Source organism: Oryctolagus cuniculus, chromosome 1 (genome assembly GCF_051225735.1).
Source record: "Oryctolagus cuniculus isolate XC-2025 breed Fujian yellow rabbit chromosome 1, ASM5122573v1, whole genome shotgun sequence".
Taxonomy (NCBI): Eukaryota; Metazoa; Chordata; class Mammalia; order Lagomorpha; family Leporidae; genus Oryctolagus; species Oryctolagus cuniculus.
The window spans coordinates 168,345,268-168,365,281 of NC_142867.1; the positions used below are offsets into that span (position 1 = coordinate 168,345,268).

At 45.3% G+C, this 20,014-nt stretch overlaps 1 long non-coding RNA gene and 2 pseudogenes across 2 annotated transcripts; all 3 read right to left on the minus strand.

The window, feature by feature from the left end:
• Positions 1-423: 423 nt before the first annotated feature.
• LOC103348110 (exonuclease V-like) lies at positions 424-1,768 on the minus strand (annotated as a pseudogene).
• A 3,651-nt stretch (positions 1,769-5,419) lies between these two features.
• LOC149128756 (protein MIX23 pseudogene) lies at positions 5,420-6,463 on the minus strand (annotated as a pseudogene).
• Positions 6,464-6,492: 29 nt separating this feature from the next.
• LOC138844284 (uncharacterized) lies at positions 6,493-8,710 on the minus strand. 2 transcript variants are annotated; one of them, XR_011379852.2, is made up of 2 exons: positions 7,653-8,710; positions 6,493-6,737 (listed from the first exon to the last, which is right to left on the minus strand). It is a non-coding gene; the product is annotated as an uncharacterized LOC138844284 (long non-coding RNA). The 2 variants fall into 2 exon arrangements; XR_016210226.1 differs by lacking the exon at positions 7,653-8,710 and adding an exon at positions 7,503-7,646.
• Positions 8,711-20,014: the final 11,304 nt, after the last annotated feature.

Genomic DNA, 20,014 nt, shown 5'->3' on the forward strand with positions numbered 1-20,014 from the left:
AGAAGCCAGGACGTGAACCCAGTGTCTCAGGCAGTGAATTAACCTATTGTGCCACAATACCCACCCTGAAAGAAACTTTTTTTTTTTAATTTAAGAAATATATACAAAACCCTCAAGAGAACACTTCTCACCTCCACTAGCCACATCACTCCAATCCAAGTTACCATCATTTCTGCAAAGACATTTCTGCCTGATGTTGGCATTCCTGATCTTGCCAACTGACTCTCCTTCTCCAAAATGGTGCATTATCTACAGCAAAGCTGTAGTCCTATTTAAAGAGTGTGAATGAGATCAAGTCACTCCCCTGATCGAAACTCTCCCCTGACTTGCCATGACACCAGAGAGGCTGTGCTTTTCCCAGATTTAAAGTATGACTCCAACAGATTCCCCTTGAAGTAATAGTCACACAGCTAACCAAAGTGGTTTTTGATCCTGACATGTTTCCACTTTATTTCATAAATGTAGACAGCCTTGAATAAGAAAAAATAGGGACAACTTATCAGGAACTGGAGACTTTTCTCAGGAAAATGACATTTGCAAGGAGATACCTTTGCCATAGTTGTGAGCATCTATCTTGGTAACCCACAGCAAAGATCCATGGGTAACCCTGTATCTCTCCCACTCATCCCTGAGCCTTGCTCCTGGATTGGATGTGGCTGCAGGTTTAGGAAATATAAAAAGAACCAAAATAAGAGCACTATCCACGAAAGCAAGGCTTAGCGATGGGTCCTCTCTTACTCAGGAATATGAGGGTTTCAGAGGGATCGACACTCCTGAGAGCAGTCCTTCCGTTTCATTTGGCTCTGTGGCTGAGGCTCCAGCGTGGAGCTGAGCACTCCACTGCCCGTCTTCCCCTTGCAGATGTCTCTACAGCTGCTTGTCCAGCATTTCCAAGCCTCTTTTATGTCAACCCACTGAGGCGCTCAGCAGCCCCTCCAGGAGACCACCTTGCCTTTCACCTCTTTCTCTTCAAAGGCTGCAAGTTCTGTACCCAGTAGAGTGACAGTCTCTTGGCGAATACACTCAGGCTTCCAAATAGCAGTACCTGGGAGGTCTGATGGGGGAGAGATAAGAACACCAGTTCCATGAGGTCACCCAGACTTCACAGTGAAGCCTCCCTGCTGGGCATGCCGCAGCCCTTGAAGGCCCCAGTGGCGTGTCTGGACACAGTTTGGTGTGGTTGATGAGACTTGCAGGGGTCACTTTCCCTTGTACTATGGCATCAAAGATACACTTGTATAGGCTGACTTGAAAACAGTCTTCCTTTTTCTGAGCTTCTAGAGGGTGCACTGGGCGCCTGCGTGTCTTGAGTCCCACCTTAGCTATACAGTGGTGATGGGGATAATCACAAGATCATGAAGTTCTAGTTCTCTAGCTAGATGGATGCTGGCACCAGTATCCAAAACAGCTGCTGTCTCAGGTGTCACAAAGCCAGGAAGCTCCTTTCCGTGTGCCATTTGCAGATCATGCCAGTTCTGAGTAGACGGTCAGTGACATGTAAATATAGAAGGTGGAATCTCCGCGTGGGTGATGAGATATCCAGTCCTCCTTTGCAGTTCTGTAAGCTTCTGGGCTTTCCATTCTTCCCAGGGAGTTCAGAAGACGGGCCAGGCTTGCTAAGTGAAGCATTTGACTCTTGGGCATCTTCCAGCTCTAGAAACTCTAGGAGCTCTGAGTCTGAGAACCCTGGTGCTTCTGCTGATCCGGTCTCCTCTTCCCCTGTCTCTGATGTGGCACAGCTTAGGACTGGGCAAGGAAGGCCCTGCATAGCATGTTAAAGAAATGCACGGAACAAATAGCAAATAAATTTCTCAGAAGCATTTTAAATTGTAATGAGATAAAAGGAATGATGACAAACTATTTATGCATAATCTTTGAAGAATTCCATTTATTTATGACCCATTAGTGATGCCATAGGATTGTAGTACAGACTATACAATGAAGCTCCATGTTTTATCCAGATATGTCCACTTGGAGGCATTTTTTTAAGTGGGAAATAGTTTTATTCCTCCATCTTCTACTAGTATTGTGTATAATTTTAAGCAAATCACCTTCCTTGGCCTCAATTTCTTTTTTTAAGGAATTGTTTATTTATTTGAAAGGCAGAGTTACAGAGAGGCAAAGAGAGCGAGAGCAGCAAGAGCAAGAGAGAGAGAGAGAGAGAGAGGTCTTCCATCCACTGGCTCACTCTCCAGCTGGCCACAACGTCCGAAGCTGCATTGGAGCTGCACCAATCAGAAGCCAGGAGCCAGGAGCCTCCTCCAGGTCTCCCACATGGGTGCAGGGGCCCAAGGACTTGGGCCATCTTCTATTGCTTTCCCAGGCCACAGCAGAGAGCTGGATCGGAAGTGGTAGAGCAGCTGAGACTAGAACTGGTGCCCATATGGGATCTGGCATTGCAGGCAGCGACCTTACCCTATGCCACAGCACTGGCCCCATCAATTTCTTTAGATTTAGATTTCAGGTTTGTCTTCTCTACTACCAAATACTACTGATTTACAACATTATTTCTTTATTTTTAGGTGAGTATATATCTGTATAAATGCTGAAGCCATGTTTGACAGTTTACCATGGACCACTTCTACACTTTTTTTGATACAAAGTCCTTGACTATGGAAATACATCTCAGTTATAGACTGTGCCTTGAGAAAAGTCAGCTCCCCAACCACTGCTTTTAAATGTAGTTCTTGGAGCCAGCATTGTGGTGTAGCGGGTAAAGCCACTGCCTACACTGCTGGCATCCATTATGGGCACCAGTTCAAGTCCCAGCTGCTTCGCTTCCCATCCAGCTCTCTGCTATGGCCTGAGAAAGCAGTAGAAGATGGCCCAAGTCCTTGAGCCCTGCACCCATGTGGGAAACCTGGAAGAAGCTCTTGGCTCCTGACATTGGATTGGTGCAGCTCCTGCCATTGCAGCCATCTGGGGAGTGAACCAGCAGATGGAAGACCTCTCTCGCTCTCTCTCTCTCTGCCTCTCCTTCTCTCTCTGTGTAACTCTGACTTTCGAATAAATAAATAAATCTTTTTTTAAAGATTTTATTTATTTATTTGAGAGGTAGAGTTACAGACAGTGAGAGAGAGAGACAGAGAGAAAGGTCTTCCTTCTGTTGGTTCACTCCCAAATGGCCGCTACGGCCGGAACTACGCCAATCTGAAGCCAGGAGCCAGGTGCTTCCTCCTAGTCTCCCATGAAGGTGCAGGGCCCAAGCACTTGGGCCATCCTCCACTTCCTTCCTGGGCCACAGCAGAGAGCTGGCCTGGAAGAGGGGCAACAAGGACAGAATCCGGTGCCCATATGGGATGCCAGCACCTCAGGCGGAGGATTAGCCAAGTGAGCCATGGCGCTGGCTCCTTGAATAAATAAATAAATCTTTAAAAAAAATGTAGTTGTCAATAACGTAGTATGGCAAAAAAATAATAAATAAAAAAGATCAACTTTAGAAACAAACAGATCTCTTTTTTTTTTTAATGGTGAAGCATAATTTATTTTGTAAAGATATGCTTATTAGAAATGGGGAAAAGAGTACATCTGAGTATTAAGGTTACTTAATGACTGTAGAGAGATAGTGTCATCAGGACCTATTGCTTCCCTGTGATTAGACTCACATGACCAGTGATGTTTGACTTCCCGTTGCATCATGCCAAACACATTTCAATGTTTACCGTTCCTTCTGGTACTAGGTATACATAATTAAGATGCCAAATTTCAACTTTTATCTGTAAGCTCTAACTTGTTAACATACAGAAATTTATATGGAACATTTTTTGGTAAATTAACGCCACTGTAATAAATTGGAATTTAAAAATGTCCCTTTATCCCTCCTCAGGAGATGTGTCACATCCACCTTTGATTCCTGTCAAGGAGTTCACTGTTTTTCTTTTTTACAGACCCTTTTGCCTCTACCAATGATATCTTGCTAAACCTGTCTTCAGCTCAGTTACTTTAGAATCTGCTCATGGAGTCTTCCATTCCTTTCTGGAACCAAGGAAAATTTGAAGTTCTGGCTCCAGATTTCTATTGTTCCTATTATATTTCACATGTTGTTCACACCACACATAGCTGTGGGCCCAGACCTATCTGCATGGTTGTGACTTTAGCATTCAGATGGGGAATGAATGCAGATCTTCTCTGGGCTCTCCCACAGCAGCTCAATCATCATACCCTATCCTCCCTCTGCCATGGAACTCATCTGGGGCAAAAGTAATCGAATCCAATTATTTGGGGGTGGGCATTGTAGCATAGCAGGTAGATCTCCTCATACACAAAGTAATTGGTAGAGTAATGAGAGGACGTTCACACCACCGTGTGGAAATCATTAGCTTTTTAATACTTGAGGTATAGTAAGGAAAGGCCAGACAAAAAAGCTCTTGGTGGGTTTTAATTTATCTTTACTCCTCACTGATTATAAATTATTCTCTTAAAGTTAGGAAAAGTAACAACAGTTGTCACTTGGCTGTGCAAAGGATCTTTAAAAACACTCATGAAAATTTCACCTATCTTTTTATTACATCTTTACACAGTCTTTTTGAAGGCCTTTCATATTTGCTTCTTGTGTATGCATATTTTTTTGGCTGGACTAATTTAATGCAAATTACAGACATCATAACAGTTCACACCTAAATGCTTCAGCATTCTACGGAAATGAAATACTATCATCACATCTAACTAAATTAATAATTTCTTAATGCCTTAGTCCAAATTCAGATTTCAACTATTCTAAACATGTCCTGGATAGTTTTTCTTTAACAAAGACCACACATCGTGTTTGTTAGTCTTTCTCTCAAGTATTTTTAATCTCAAGAAATGAGGCAGCTTATGACAATACTCTTCTTTAAGTCTTCCTCCTAACCTCCCATATCCAACCTCACATAGAAATCAAAACTAGCTATAACCAAATAATGCTACTGTGTGACTGTGACAGCAGAAATAGGAAAATGTGACATGGAATACCACTTGAAAGAAGTACGCACAGCCTCCTGGCTATTCTAATACGGAGTAAACTAAGTGAATGCACCAATACTTGTGTGAAAGTTTAGGAGCTGACACCGTGAAAAGATCATTAAGATTAGTTATGTTTATGCTTAATCTAATTTTTTAATCAGTTTAAATGTCACGAATGAAGGAAAGCATAGAGACCTAGGAGTTATTTACAATGAAAAAAAGGTAATGCAACACTAAGACTTTTGCTTATATCCTAAAAAATTATTGCTTTATAGGATACTTAGAGTGTTAAAATGTAGAAACTGCATATTTGTACAAGTGTGTTAAACTTTAAATGTGCTTTAGATGATGATAGTTTCAAAATGAATATTTTTTTATAGTTTTACACTGAATCAAAAAATTATTTTAATAGCTACAAAACATCACTTTTTATAGAATTGGAATAAAGTAGCAGTTGATTTCTCCATGATTATCAGAATTATTTATACTTGAGGTCTTGGCTAAGTGGGGCTGAAATCAGCAAAAGGTCTTGGACTGTTGACTCAGAAATCATCCTAGGATGATGCCTGAGATTGATGCCTGTCATGCTTAGCTCTCGTGAAATGACCCACTCCTTTAAAAAAAATTCCTCTTTCTTTCTTTTTTCTTTCTTTGGAAGCTTGAAGTGCATTTTGCAGCCTTCATCAAACATCTTCCAGCTCCTGTCATTTATGACTTCTTCAACATTTAGTTCTGACTACATTCATTTCAACATGTTCTTTTCTAAGTTGCTTTAATATTAAATCATCCAGATTAGATTATTTTCTCTTTCTTCTTGGAGGTTTTTTTTTTTTTTTTTTTTTTTTTTTTTTTTTTGACAGGCAGAGTTAGACAGTGAGAGAGAGACAGAAAGATCTTCCTTTTTCCCTTGGTTCACCCCCAAAGTGGCTGCTACGGCCGGCGTGTTGCGACCGGTGCGCCGCGCCAATTCGAAGCCAGGAGCCAGGTGCTTCTCCTGGTCTCCCATGGGGTGCAGGGCCCAAGCACTTGGGCCATCCTCCACTGCACTCCCAGGCCACAGCAGAGAGCTGGACTGGAAGAGGAGCAAACGGGACTAGAACCCGGGGTGCCAGCACTGCAGGCAGAGGATTAGCTTAGTGAGCCGCGGTGCCGGCCTTCTTGGAGATTTCTTACTACTTCTGAGATCTGGACTACACAGTTTTTTCTGACTCTTGTCCCTACTGGCGCGAGCTGCCATCAAAGACTCATAAAGTTGTTTATAGGTCTGCATAGCATTTAATTCATGAACTGTTCTGCTGTCGGTTGTCCGTATCATCTTGAGTAATTCCTATATCTGGAATTTGGCAAGCTTTTCCCAGTTTACACCGCCACTAAAAATGAATACCTTTGTTTTGGACTCTGGAGTCCCTGAAAATCGGACAGAATCTGTCCTCAACCATAAAAAATTAAATGGCCAATCGTGCCCACAAGTGGATTCCAAAAATAAATTATGAAAAATACATAATATGAAAAAGCTACACATGGTTTATAAAAAATTGCACCCAAATAAACTTTTCTATTTTTTAAACAATTTATTTATTTGAAAGAGTTACACAGAGAGTGGAGAAGCAGAGAGAGAGAGAGAGAGAGAGAGAGAGGTCTTCCATCCGATGGTTCACTCCACAGTTGGCCTCAATGGCCGGAGTTGTGCCAATCCAAAGCCAGGAGCCAGGAGCTTCTTCTGGGTCTCCCACGTGGGTGGAGGGGCCCAAGGACATGGGCCATCTTCTACTGCTTTCTCAGGCCACGGCAGAGAGCTGGATGGGAAGTAGAGCAGCCGGGTCTCAAACTAGCGTCCATATGGGATGCCAGAGCTTCAGGCCAGGGTGTTAACCCACTGCACCACAGCGCCAGCCCCAAACTTATCCTTTAATTACATTTCCCAACAAACTTTTTAAAGCACCATCTTATGTTCTGGGGTGCCGGTGGTGTTTTGAGGGAATGGGCATTAAATCAAAATCAATTAACCTTGAGAATATTTTATTTCAAATATCTAGGCCTGCTTGTTCAATTTGAGAGCCATGATATGTAGCTACTTAAATTAACTAAAACCTAATAAAGTTGAAAATGTATTTTCTCCATTGTACTAGCCACATTTCAAGGGCTCAGTAGCTATGGGTGACTAACGGACACATAATAAGGCACAGATGGAGAACATGACCCTGATCACAGGATGTTCTGTTGGAAAGCACTGATTTAGACGATTCACATGCATGCATTAGCTGCCAAAGAAAAATAAGCTCCTGAAAGAGGCAGACTTTTCTCCTTGTTTTACATATAACACGGAGAACGAGGTCATTAGAAGCGTCAGGGGCATTCCTGCGGAGTTATTCTCGGGATCTTAGCTGATCTTCCTCCTCCCAGGGAAGGGCAGAATGATGAAATGACATAGCGCAGATACTCCGCCGACCCCTCTGCGGCAGCCTCGAACATGACCCTGGCCTCTACCCAGCACCCGCGTGAAGAGAGAGAGAGACGCCAGAGGCAGCCCCCGCCCAGCTTGGCACTAGACAGCCACTGACCCTTGAAAAGCCTCTTTGAGCACAGAATAGCTGACAGTGGTGTCCTTAGTCCCTTTGACCTTCAGCCTGAAGAAGTCTCTGGATGCAGAAAACGCAGGAGCAGAGGCTGCAGAGCAGGAGGTGCAGCTGTTCCAAGGCGGGGCTGCCTACCTGCTCCCCATCAGAGCTGTTTCCTGTTCTGACTGCAGTGCTTAGTAAGCAATAGTTCCTGTGGTGGGCGCACTTGATGGCAGCAGGCAGGAGAGCTCGACTGCTTTGCCTGCTCCATCAACTAGCAAGTGTATACTGGGACCGTAGCTCTGCTCTGCTGAGCCCTGATCGCATGGGCGTGACTTCCAGCTAGAGAAGATGGTGTGCATTGCTCATTTGTCACACAAGGTTGGTGTCAGGGGCTTGCTACTGAAGAAACTACAGAAGGCTTCAAGAGAGGGAAGGGCAGATGACTGCAGCGTGGGCGACTCACGAGTTCAGAAAAGACGGTTAGAAGAGGAAGAGCTGCTGCTCATTTGGAGTGACAGGAGTGCCTCCTTCCTCTCAGCCTTTATCTGCTCTCCTCCAGCCAGTCACCCTGTAACTTCTTTCCCCAGCTCCGCCACGCCCACAGTCTGCCGCTCTCCCCACCACTCGTGCCCCCCACCCCGAAGATTTGTTTCCGAGTCACTTCCCTGTTTTCAGGAGTGAGCACATCATCAAATCATGAGACCCCGGTCAAGCTGCCTGAGGCCCTGAGACTTTCAGTTGCGTGATTCAGACACGTGGGGAACACATTGCAGCTGCTCTAGCGCGGAGCTTGAGGTTGCAGCTGTTGAACCTGCGGTTGCCGCTGCTGCTGCCGGCAGAAAAGAAAGGACAGAGGAGGCACCTGGCACAGAGGCGGGGTGGTGGCGGCCCGTCGCTACAGTCAGTGGCGAGAGCATGGCTCTCAGGCAAAGGGCTTTGAGAGGAAGTGTGATTGCTGGCTATTACAGTACCTCAAAAAGTATGCCGCGAGGTGGCTTGTGCACACCAAGGTCCCTGTCTCTCAGAAACAGGGACTGGGAATATTGATCCGTCTGTCCTCACCATCCAATGAGAGTGATGACAAGAAGATAGGACTGCTCAGACCACATACATCCGAACTGTACAGAAAAGGCAGCCCTGAGCTCCCTTCAGAGCAAGGTGCCAGGCAACCATCCCCTCCCCTTCTTGCCGGGAGCCTAAGGACATGGTATCAGGGACACTCATGGACTCTTGTGCTCTAAACGGTTTCCCGCAGGCGTTCTGCTGATTGTTAGAGGTTCATGTGAGATCCTCTTTTAAGTACTTTTTAAAGTTTTATTTACTCAGGCCAGCATTGTGGTATAGCAGGTTAAGCTGCTGCCTGCAACGCTGACATCTCCTATGAGTGACCAAGTGCTGGCTGCTCCACTTCCAATCCAGCTCCCTGTTAATGTACCTGGGAAAGCAGCGGAAGATGGCCCAAGTACCACGTGGGAGTGGAGAACACTTGGAAGAGTCTGTTTCTTGCTCTCGCTCTTTCTACCCCTCCTACCATCCTTCCCTCCCTCTCTGTAGCTCTGCCTTTCAAATAGATAAAAATCTTTTAAAACTAGTTTTATTTACTTATTTATTTGAAAGGCAAATAGGAGAGTATTGACAGAGCGCGCACGCACGCAATCTTCCATCCACTGGTTTATTCCCTGAAGGCTGCAACAGCCAGGGCTGAGCCAGGCCAAAATCAGGAACCAGAAACTCCATCTGAGTCTCTCACATGGGTGGCAGGGCACAAACCACTTGGGGCATCATCCATTGCCTTCCCAGGTGTATTAGCAGGAAGCTGGATCAGAAGCAGAGCAACCAGGACTCAAACCGGTGCTCCAGTATACGATGCCTCATCATAAGCAGCAGCCTAACCTGCTGTGTCACAATGCTGGCCCCATCTCTTTCAAACGTTTTTGAATGATTTATTTTCATTTTATAGGCAAAATAGAAAGATGGGAGACAAACAGAAAGAGAAACGTTCTATCAGCTAGTTCACTCCCTAAATGTGCCCAACAGCCAGGTTGGGCCAGACCGAATTTGGGAACCAAGAATTCAGTGTGAATCTCCCATGTGGGTGGCAAGGACCCAGGTACCTGATCTATCACCACTGCCTCCCAGGGTGCACATGAGCAGGAAGCCGGATGGGAAGCAGAGCTAGAACTTGAACCCAGACACTCCAACATGAGATGCAGGCATCCCAAGTGGCATCTTCACTGCCACGCCAGATGCCCACTCTGAGTTCAGAAACAATAGTAAGCAGCCATTGGTGACTCACAGCTTATTGCGGGTTACTTGGAGTGAAAACTCAGTCTTCCTAAAGTCTAAATGAACAGTGAACTTTATGGCTGTGCCTTTGGACTTGCAGGAGGGACTTCTACAGGAAGTGATGGGCATGAAGGGAGGCAGTTTCAGCGCTGGTTCTCCTCCAGGGAAGGGAGTTCAGGCCACTCGAGTGTGCAGTCAGCACCGTGACTGTTCTTTTCAGCAAACATCAGGAGGTAGGCAATGAAGACAGAGGTGGGGACGAGGCCTGAGGTCCACAATGCGAGCAGTCCTAATGCCAGGGGGAAGCGTCCAATGTCCTGCCCATGTTTAAGAGGTAGCCCTTTGGCACTTAGCTTTCACCTCCCTTCCGGGTGGTCCCAGGCTACTCCCTTCCCAGGCACACTTCTCTCCCTCCCTTGGGCTGCCCAACCTGGCCTGGCACTAGAAACATAGAGTAGGCTCCTTCTTCAATAAAAGACCCCAGTATGCTGCCTACTCCTGTGCTTCCCTTCCACGCCAGCTGAAGGAACAAATCCTCCCATTGCGAGCAACCATGGCTGGCTGAGATTTTAGAGGCTTGCCAAGGGGACAAACAGCCAGCTGCCACCAAAGAGCTTCGAGTTTCCATTACGGGGTAAGGGAAACCAGGGTCCGAAGGAGAGTCTGAACTGCAGTTCCCCATCCCCTGACAGGGCAGGGGCCAAAGAGAAACTGGGGATTGTGCAACCTTTTGTCGCTTAAAAACACTGAGCCCCTGGCATTTGGGGTTTTGGTTTCTGGGGGTTTTTGTGTTTTCTCTTAGGAAAGAAGTGAATTTGGATAGCAAGGGACAGCACTTTTTTAATGCCTCACTGGCTATTTCCACAAGGGAAGGCCATTTCCTTTTTAAACAGAAAAATGTTTATTTTCATCTACTTGAAAGGCAAAAAGAGAGAGAGAGAGAGAGAGAGATCTTCCATCCACTGGTTTACTCCCTAAATGGTCACAAATTCCAGAAGCCAGGAATTCCATCTGGGTCTTCCACATAGGTGGCAGGGCCTAAACTCTTGCACTACTGTCTGCTGTTCCCCAGGCCCCATTACCAGGGAGCTGGAACAGAAGTGTTGTAGCCAGGACTTGAACAAGCACTCCAATAAAGGATGCCAGCGTCAGAAGCAACAGCTTAACCCGCTGTGCCACAACTCCAGCCCCTGCCCTTTTTTTCCCCATAAAAGAAATTACTAAGCCGGCGCCGCGGCTCACTGGGCTAATCCTCCGCCTTGCGGCACCAGCACACCGGGTTCTAGTCCCGGTTGGGGCGCCGGATTCTGTCCCGGTTGCCCCTCTTCCAGGCCAGCTCTCTGCTGTGGCCAGGGAGTGCAGTGGAGGATGGCCCAAGTGCTTGGGCCCTGCAGCCCATGGGAGACCAGGAGAAGTACCTGGCTCCTGCCATTGGGTCAGCACGGTGTGCTGGCCGCAGCATGGCGGCCGTTGGAGGGTGAACCAACGGCAAAGGAAGACCTTTCTCTCTGTCTCTCTCTCTCACTGTCCACTCTGCCTGTCAAAAAGGAAGAAAGAGAGAAAGGAAGGAAGGAAGAAAGAAATTACTAAAGATTACTTTAAAACAAATCTTAGAGGCCAGTGCTGTGGCATTATAGATTAAGCCTCAATCTACGGTGCTGGCATCCCATATGAGCGCTGGTTGGTGTCCCAGCTACACCTCTTCCTATCCTGCTCTGCTATGGCCTGGGAAAGCAGTGGAAGATGGCTCAAGTTTTTGGGCCCCTGTACCTGCATGGGAGACCCAGAAGAAGCTCCTGGCTCCTGGCTTTGGATTGGCCTAGCTCCAGCCATTGCAGCCATTGGGAGAGTAAACCAGTGAATGGAAGTCCTCTCTCTCTCTGCCTCTGCATCTCTGTAACTCCACCTCTCAAATAAATAAATCTAAAAAACTTAGTAAGTATTACATGTGTTCTTTATAGACTCCAAATCAATATAGATAGGTAAATGTAATTTGTAAGCTGCTCTATGTATTCATTGGACATGATATAACTTATGAATATTTAATCAGTCATCTATTGATGGATGTCATTGTTATTTCAATTTTTTCTAGATTAATGCTTGAAAAAAATGCGTGCCTCTTAAAGATGTGAAAGTTGACTGAATATGACAAGCAAACCAGTAATCTTGGACTGTTTCCTTACTTCTATGCTCTATGAATACTCAATTGTATTGCCTATACAATAATTTGAAGTTTGAAGTGAAGGGAAACGTTTTCATATCATTTAAAATATTTACTGGGGCTGACACTGTGACATAGTAGGTTAAGCATCCTCCTGCAGCACCGGTAACCCATATTGGCACTGGTTCTAGTCTCAGTTGCTCCTCTTCTGATCCAGCTCCCTGCTGATGGCCTGGGAAAGCAGTAGAAGGTGACCCAAGTGCTTGGGCCCTGAACCCATGTGGAAGACCTGGAAGAAGCTCCTGGTTTTGGATCAACCCAGCTCTACCTATTCTGGCCATTTGGAGAATGAACCAGCAGATGAAAGACCTGAATCCAGGAGCCCAGAACTCTATCTGGGCCTCATACATGAGTGGCAGGGGCCCAAGCACTTAAGCTGTCTTCCATTGCTTCCCAGATCTTAACCAGGATGCCAGCCCCCAAAGGTCTATGAGTTCTGACAAATGTATAGTCACATAACCACCACCACAAACAAAATCCAGAGCAGCCCCATCACTTGCTAAGCAAAACAAATTCTCTCCAAACTCTTCAACCTGGAAACCCACAGATCATTTCTCTGTCCTTATAGCTTTAACTTTTCCAGAAAGTTACAGAAATAGGATCATTCACTATCTCCTCTTTTCTATCTGGTTTCTTTCACATAGCATAATGTACTGAGATCCATCCTTACTTTTATATGTGTCAATAGTTCACTCCTTTTTGTTGTTGAGTGGTTTTGCATTTGATACATATGTTACATTTTGCTTGTCCATTCCCCAGCTAGAGGAAATTTGAATTGTCTTCTATTTTTTGGTGATAATAAAGTGGCTATAAACATTGGCATATAAGTTTTTGTGTGAACATACATTTTCATAGGAGTAGGATTGTTAGATCATGTGGTAATTATATTTAAACTTATAGGAAATTGCCAAATTTGCATCCCCACCAGCTATATATGAGCATTTCAGTTGTTCCTCATCCTTGCTAGCATTTGGTATTGATGTTATTTTCTCATTTTACATCATTCTAATAGGTGTGTAGAATTAGCTCTTTATTTAATTTGCATTTTTCTAATGACTAACAATGTCAAGCATATTGTGTGTTTGTTGGCTACCCATTTTTTTAGGTGACATGTGTATCCTATTCATTTAACCATTTTCTTTTCTTTTTTTTTTTTAAAGATTTATTTTATTTAGTTGAGAGGCAGAGAGAAGATCTTTCATCTGCTGTCTAACTCCTCAAAAGGCCACAACAGATAGGGATAGGACTGGAGCAAGATGAAGCCATGAGCCTGGAATTCCTTCCGGGCCTCTCATGTGGGTGGCAGGGGCCTAAGTACTGGGACCATGCTCCGCTGCTTTCCAGACACATTACCAGGGAGCTGGACTGGAAGTAGAGCAGCGGGACTCGATCCATTGCTCAAATGCATGCAGGAGTCACAGGCAGTGGCTTAACTCACTGCACCACAACGCTGGCCTCTCATTTGACCATTTCTAATTGGGTTGTTTATTTCTTACTATGAGATTGTAAAGATTCTTTTTTTTTTAAGATTTATTTTATTTATTTGAAAGAATTACACACACACACACACACACACAGGTCTTCAATCTGCTGGTTTTCTCCCCAAATGGCCACAACAGCCAGAGCTGAGCCAACCTGAAGCCAGGAACCAGTAGCTTCTTCTGGGTCTCTCACGTGAGTACAGGGGCCCAAGGACTTGGGCCATCCTCTGCTGCTTTCCCAGACACATTAGCAGAAAGCTGGATTGGAAGTGGAGCAGCCAGGACTGGAACCAGTGACCATATGGAATACCAGTGCTGCAAGCCTGGGCTTTATCCTATTGTGCCATAGTGTCAGCCCCATGAGAGTTCTTTAAATATTCCAGTTATAAGTCTTTTATCAGATATGGGATTTGTAAATATTTTCTCCCAGTTTATGGCTTGTCTTTATGTTCTTTTAACAGCATTTGTTTTTAAAGATTTATTTATTTACTTGAAAGAATTACAGGGCCAGCACCGTGGCTCACTAGGCTAATCCTCCGCCTTGCGGTGCTGGCACACTGGGTTCTAGTCCCGGTCGGGGCACCGGATTCTGTCCCGGTTGCCCCTCTTCCAGGCCAGCTCTGCTGTGGCCCAGGAGTGCAGTGGAGGATGGCCCAAGTCCTTGGGCCCTGCACCCAATGGGAGACCAGGAGGAAGCACCTGGCTCCTGGCTTCAGATCAGCACAGCGCGCCAGCCACAATGCGCCAGCCATAGAGGCCACTTGGGCGGGGTGAACCAACAGAGAAGGAAGACCTTTCTTTCTGTCTCTCTCTCTCACAGTCTAACTCTGCCTGTCAAAAATAAATAAATAAATAAAAGTTAGGCTTACAGAGAGGGAGAGACAGAGAGAGATCTTCATCCACTGGTTCAGTCCCCAAATGACCACAGTAGACAGGTCTGGGGCAGGCTGAGGCCATCATTCACTGCTTTCTGAGGTGCCTTATTAGAAAGCTGGATTGGAAATGGAGCATCTAGGACTAGAACTGGCATTCCAATTCAGAGAGCCACCGTGGCAAAAAGAGGTTTAACCTACTGTGCCACAATGCAGGCCCCTAGGTTTATTATCTATTTTGAATTATTACTCATATGGGGTATGAAATATAGGTTGGGATTAATTTAATTTTTGCATATGGATGCCCAGTTGATCTGGCCTCATTTGTTGAGACATCTGTCTTTCCTCCATAGAATTGGCCTTGAACCTTTGTCAAAAATCAATTGATCATATTTGTATGGGTCTCCTTCTGTAATATTTTGTTCTATTAATCTATCTGCATATTCTTCTGCCAGTATCACACTCCCTTGATTACTTAGCATGATAGTTGCTTTTAATCTTATATTTTATTTGTTTATTTTTTAATTTGACAGAGTTAGGAGTGAGAGAGAGAGACAGAAAGGTCTTCCTTCCGTTGGTTCACCCCCCAAATGGCCGCCACGGCTGGAGCTATGTAGATCTGAAGCCAGGAGCCAGGTGCCTCCTCCTGGTCTCCCATGAGGGTGCAGGGGCCCAAGCACTTGGGCCATCCTCCACTGTCCTTCTGGGCCACAGCAGAGAGCTGGACTGGAAAAGGAGCAACCGGGACTAGAACCCCGTGCCCATATGGGATGCTGGCGCCGCAGGTGGAGGATTAACCAAGTGAGCCACAGCACTGGCCCCTTAATCTTATATTTGCATTTCAAAACCTAAGAACATCTTGTAACCTATATATATTTAAGGACAAATATTTGTTTTTTCACCACGTCATGTCTTGGAAGAAGAAACAACTACAATCCTCCCTCCCTCCCTTCCTCCCTCCATCTCTCCTTCCCTCCTCCTCCTTTCTTTCTTTCTTTTATTTGAAAGGCAGAGTTACAGAGAGGCAGAGAGAGAGAGAGAACGAGAGAGAGAGAGAGAGAGAGAGAGAGAAAGGTCTTCGATCGCTGGTTCATTCCCTAAATGGCCACAAGATGCACCAATCCGAAGCCAGGAGCCAGGAGCTTCTTCCAGGTCTCCCATGCAGGCGCAGAGGCCCAAGCACTTGGGCCATCCTCCACTGCCTTCCTGGGCCACAGCAGAGAGCTGGATCAGCAGTGGGGCAGCTGGGACTTAAACCAGAGCCCATATGGGATGCAGGCACTGCAGGCAGTGGCTTTACCTGCTATGCCACAGTGTTGGCCCCAGTCATCTTTTGTTGGTGCTTCTTTCTCATCCCTGAAAGGTGGATGAAAACCAGACGGTGCATAACCGCGGTGATGCCTGGGGCAGAAGCCACTCTTTACATCTTTCTATTTGGCCTACAGCCAACTGCAAAGCTATTTTTGCTGACTGCTGAGACATAGAAAGGAGAAGAATCAGGTTGGAGAAAGGGTTTCTTTTTTTTTTTTTAAGATTTATTTATGTGAAAAGCAGAATTATTGGGAGGGCGGGGGATAGAGAGAGAATCTTCCAGGGGCTGGCGCTGTGGTGCAGTGGGTTATAGCCCTGGCCTTAAGTGCCAGCATCCCATATGGGTGCCAGTTCTAGTCCCAGCTGCTCCTCTTCCCATCCAGCTCTCTGCTATGGCCTGGGATAGCAGTAAAGGATGGCCCAAGTGCTTGGCCCCTGCACCCACGTGGGAGTCCCAGAGGAAGCTCCTGGCTCCTGGCTCCTGGCTTCAGATCAGCGCAGCTCCAGCCGTTACAGCCATCTGGGGAGTGAACCAGCAGATAGACCTTTCTCTCTGTCTTTACCTCTCTCTGTAACTCTTTCAAATAAATAAAATCTTTCAAAAAAAAATAAGAGAGAATCTTCCACCTGCTGGTTCACTCCCCAAGTGGCCTCAATGGCTGGAGCTAGACCAAGTCTGAAGCCAGGAGCCAGGAGCTTCTTCTGGGTCTCCCATGTGGGTGCAGGGTCCCAAAGACCTGGGCCATCTTCAGCTGCTTTTCCAAGTGCATTAGCAAGGAAGTGAATTGGAAGTGGAGCAGCTGGAACTTGAACAACACCCATATGGGATGCCAGTGTTGCAGGTAGCAGTTTAAACCACTACACCACAGTGCCAGCCCCAAGAAAGGGTTGCTAAGGTAGGAGAGGTCTCCATGCAGTGCCCCTGCACAGAGCAGTACACAAGTCAGGTGCAAAGGGCAGGAATTTGTTCTAAATTGAGAATTTCAAAGTTTTCTCTGAAAACTGTATAAAGCCATACGGACCCCCCACCTTTCAGGTACATTCTGTGAGAAGTCTGAAAAAAAATTTTAAGGTTCTGTTGTAAAATGGAAAAAAAGTGTAAAATTAGTTTAAAGAGGAAGCTATCTTGGGAGGTAATGCAAATGATTTGTTTTGTGTTTCCTGGAGATGTGACAGGTGCTGACTCCTATTGATGCCTGATTGCAAGTAAAATGCCAAGTTCCCCCAAGAATTTTCAAAAGAGTCCAGCCTTATTCAAGTTGGCTGCTTTAATGTGCCGAAAAGACTTGTATTTATGGATTTTTCATGCTTTTGCCAAATCTGTTGCCCTTTAGTGTGTGTAAAGGCTGGGACTGAATAGCAGAGCCTGCATTGTCTGCTTAACTTCATACTCATGGAAACTTCCCAGTTTTCCCTTTTGTCTGGTAACTTCAGAATTTCAGTGCTAGTGAGGCTTCATTTAATAAACATGTGGCACATGAAACGGAAACCAAAACATCGCTTCCTTAGCGTAATGCTAACTAGCATATGCATTTATGGATGGAGGGTGCACATTCCAGGGGAGATGTTGTCCTATCTGTAGAGTCCCTAGGTGCACAGGCGTGAGTGTGCATTGAGCGTACGGAGATGAATGTGAGTACCAGTTCCATGGCTCCCACTCTCTGACCTTCAATAAGTTGTGTCACTTCTGAAAGGCTGTTTTCCTCTCTGTAAGCTGGAGGTGGTAACTCCTACCTTACAGAGTTGGGAACATCAAATGAGAGGATAATGTGAGGGTTCCTTCAGTGGTGACTGGCTCATGGTATTTAAGAAATTCTAGTAGTTACTCTACCTCCCAATGAGAGTCCAAATGCAGACCAGTGTTATAACTTTGCCTCTCAAACATTAAAGTGCGAACGAATCACCTTGATCTTGTTCAAATGCAGATCCTGATTCCCTAGGTCAGGCCTCAGACTCTGCATTTCTAGTGAGCTCCCCGGTTAAGGGTTGAGGCCAATACTGAAAAGGGATTTGCAAGTGCAGGTGTTTTATTATCTCATTTGTGCTTCTCAATTCTGTTTGTATGTTGGAAGCTTCCGGGAAAACTGTTTTCAAAAACTGATGCTGGTCCTATCCCCACTAGGCCCCCAAAATTTAGTTTTCAAAAAACAAAAATAGGGTTTGGGCATTAAAAGGATCTGTGATGATTTGGATATGGTTTTTCCTTAGAGGTTCATGTGCTAGAGACTCTCAGACAAAAGCAGACTGGTGGTTTTTGCCCATAATTTGTATTTTTTTTTTTTCATTTTATTTGAAAGGAAGAGAGTCAGATAGTGAGAAAAAGAGAACTCCCATCCTCTGGTTCACTCCCCAAATGCCTGCAGCAGCTGAGGCTGGGCCAAGACAAAACTGGGAGCCCAGAACTCACTCTAGGCCTCCAACGTGGATGGTAGGGACCCAAGTACTTGAGGAGTCACCTGCTGCCTCCCCAGGTGCACATTAGCAGGCAGCAAGAATCAGAAGTCGATCCAGGACCAATATCTATGCACTCAGATATGGCACGCGGGCATCCCAAGGGGTATCTTAACTGTTTCGCCAAATACTCACAAGGCCACCTCATGCACTTGCCATTTCTGCAAGCAGCCAGTTCCCTTTAGCTTCCCCAGGATGCTGTACAATTCCTGTTACCAGAATAATGAGCCTCTCTGCAAAATAACCAGTGGCAAATATTTTGCTATAGCAACACTAAGCAGACTTTCAGCCCCCCAAGTGATTTCAAGGTCAGCCAAGGTTGAGGTCTCTTGCCTAGTGATTCTAACATGCAGCTGTGTTTGAGAGAAACCTCTTAACAGAATTTTTTACAAAAGTGTTTTGATTGCCTCTGTAATTTACAAAAAGTAAGAATGTTTTAGGATTTCAAAAATACATTGCATTTCCTAGACTTTTCATTTTATATGGAAGTAATCAGGCTCAAAGCTTTGCATGTTTTAGAAGCTTTCATTGGGGGCAAAAGTAGACCAGAAAATAATCTATCTGCAGGTTATTCTGAGTTCCTTAGACATATGATTCGTATTTGCTGATTGCTCGTTTCTGTTGTGAATATTTTAAAGAGTTACCAGCCTGATAGGTAGCATACTTTATTCTACAATTCCCACCACGAACAGTGCAGAGTGTAGAAGCAAGAAGTAAACAAACCTTAATCAAAGGCTTGTGCAGTAAAGAGGGGAGTTTTGATGTATTCTAAGGGGAGTTCCAGAGGAAGTTACAGGCGTTCTCTCTCTCACGAGAAGAAAGCATCATGTGGTAAATAATTTTGCTAAGTAAATTCAATCCAGTCTACACCCGAAGTCTACCTAATTCTTGCTGTACTCAAACACAGCAGCCAACCTTCTTTGAAAGCCCTATGTCCCTCTGTTTCCTGTTTCATCAAGTGTAATAAAGAAGAATTATGAAAAGAATAAGAGTAGAAGTAAATTTCTGAACCTGGCACGTAGAAGGCAGTTAATACATTTTTGATGAAATAATAAATATTTCTTCCAGAGAAGGGTGGACTTGATATTAAGAGGCTCTCTTCATTGTAAGGCGCTGAAGTCTAGAGGTTGTCCCCATCAGAAAAGGACTCACCCCGAAACTCCCATTGTGAACACTATGGCACCATTGTCTGAGACCTGGTTATTATAAATGTGCATAGAACCCACAAACTGGAATCCTGCAGGACATTCTGAAGCACAAGATCCCTTTTCACAAGTGTTTTCTCAAGGTCTTCTCAGTATGGCCCAGGGATGCAGCTGTGATAAGCATTGTTGTCCACAGGGACACTCACCTTACAGCCCTGCCTCTGGCCCTGTGCTGCTGGGCACATGTGAATTCCCCTCTGTACCATGGATCTCTGTACAAAAACACATTAATGTTCTAGCTGGAATTAAAACAGGGGCAGGAGGCAGGCTGTGGACTTGTCATTTTGAACAGAGTGCAGGTTGGTGCGGATCACGGTCAAGTGCGCTGTGTGGCCATGAAGAAGGCCCATTCACAGGATCTCTAGCAAGGGGCAGCTTGGTGAGAAGTGAATACAGTCAGGAGCATCCTTTCTTGTTCCCTCTTTCTCTTTGTGAATTACTTACCAGACCTCAACTGGAACTTACTGTGTGCTAGGTACCAGGATTATCAAAGCTAAGCCTTGCAGGAGAGTGGGAAGAAAACTCCTATCAGCAGAGAATTTCAATGTGAATTATTAGAGCAGCAGGAAACCCAGAAGTAACTTACACTGGGAAGTTTGGTCAAAGAATGAACGGCCCTGGTGAGTCAGATACTCTGGCTAACAAGGAATGGCCAAGTATTCCATATACAGATTTCTACTTCGCC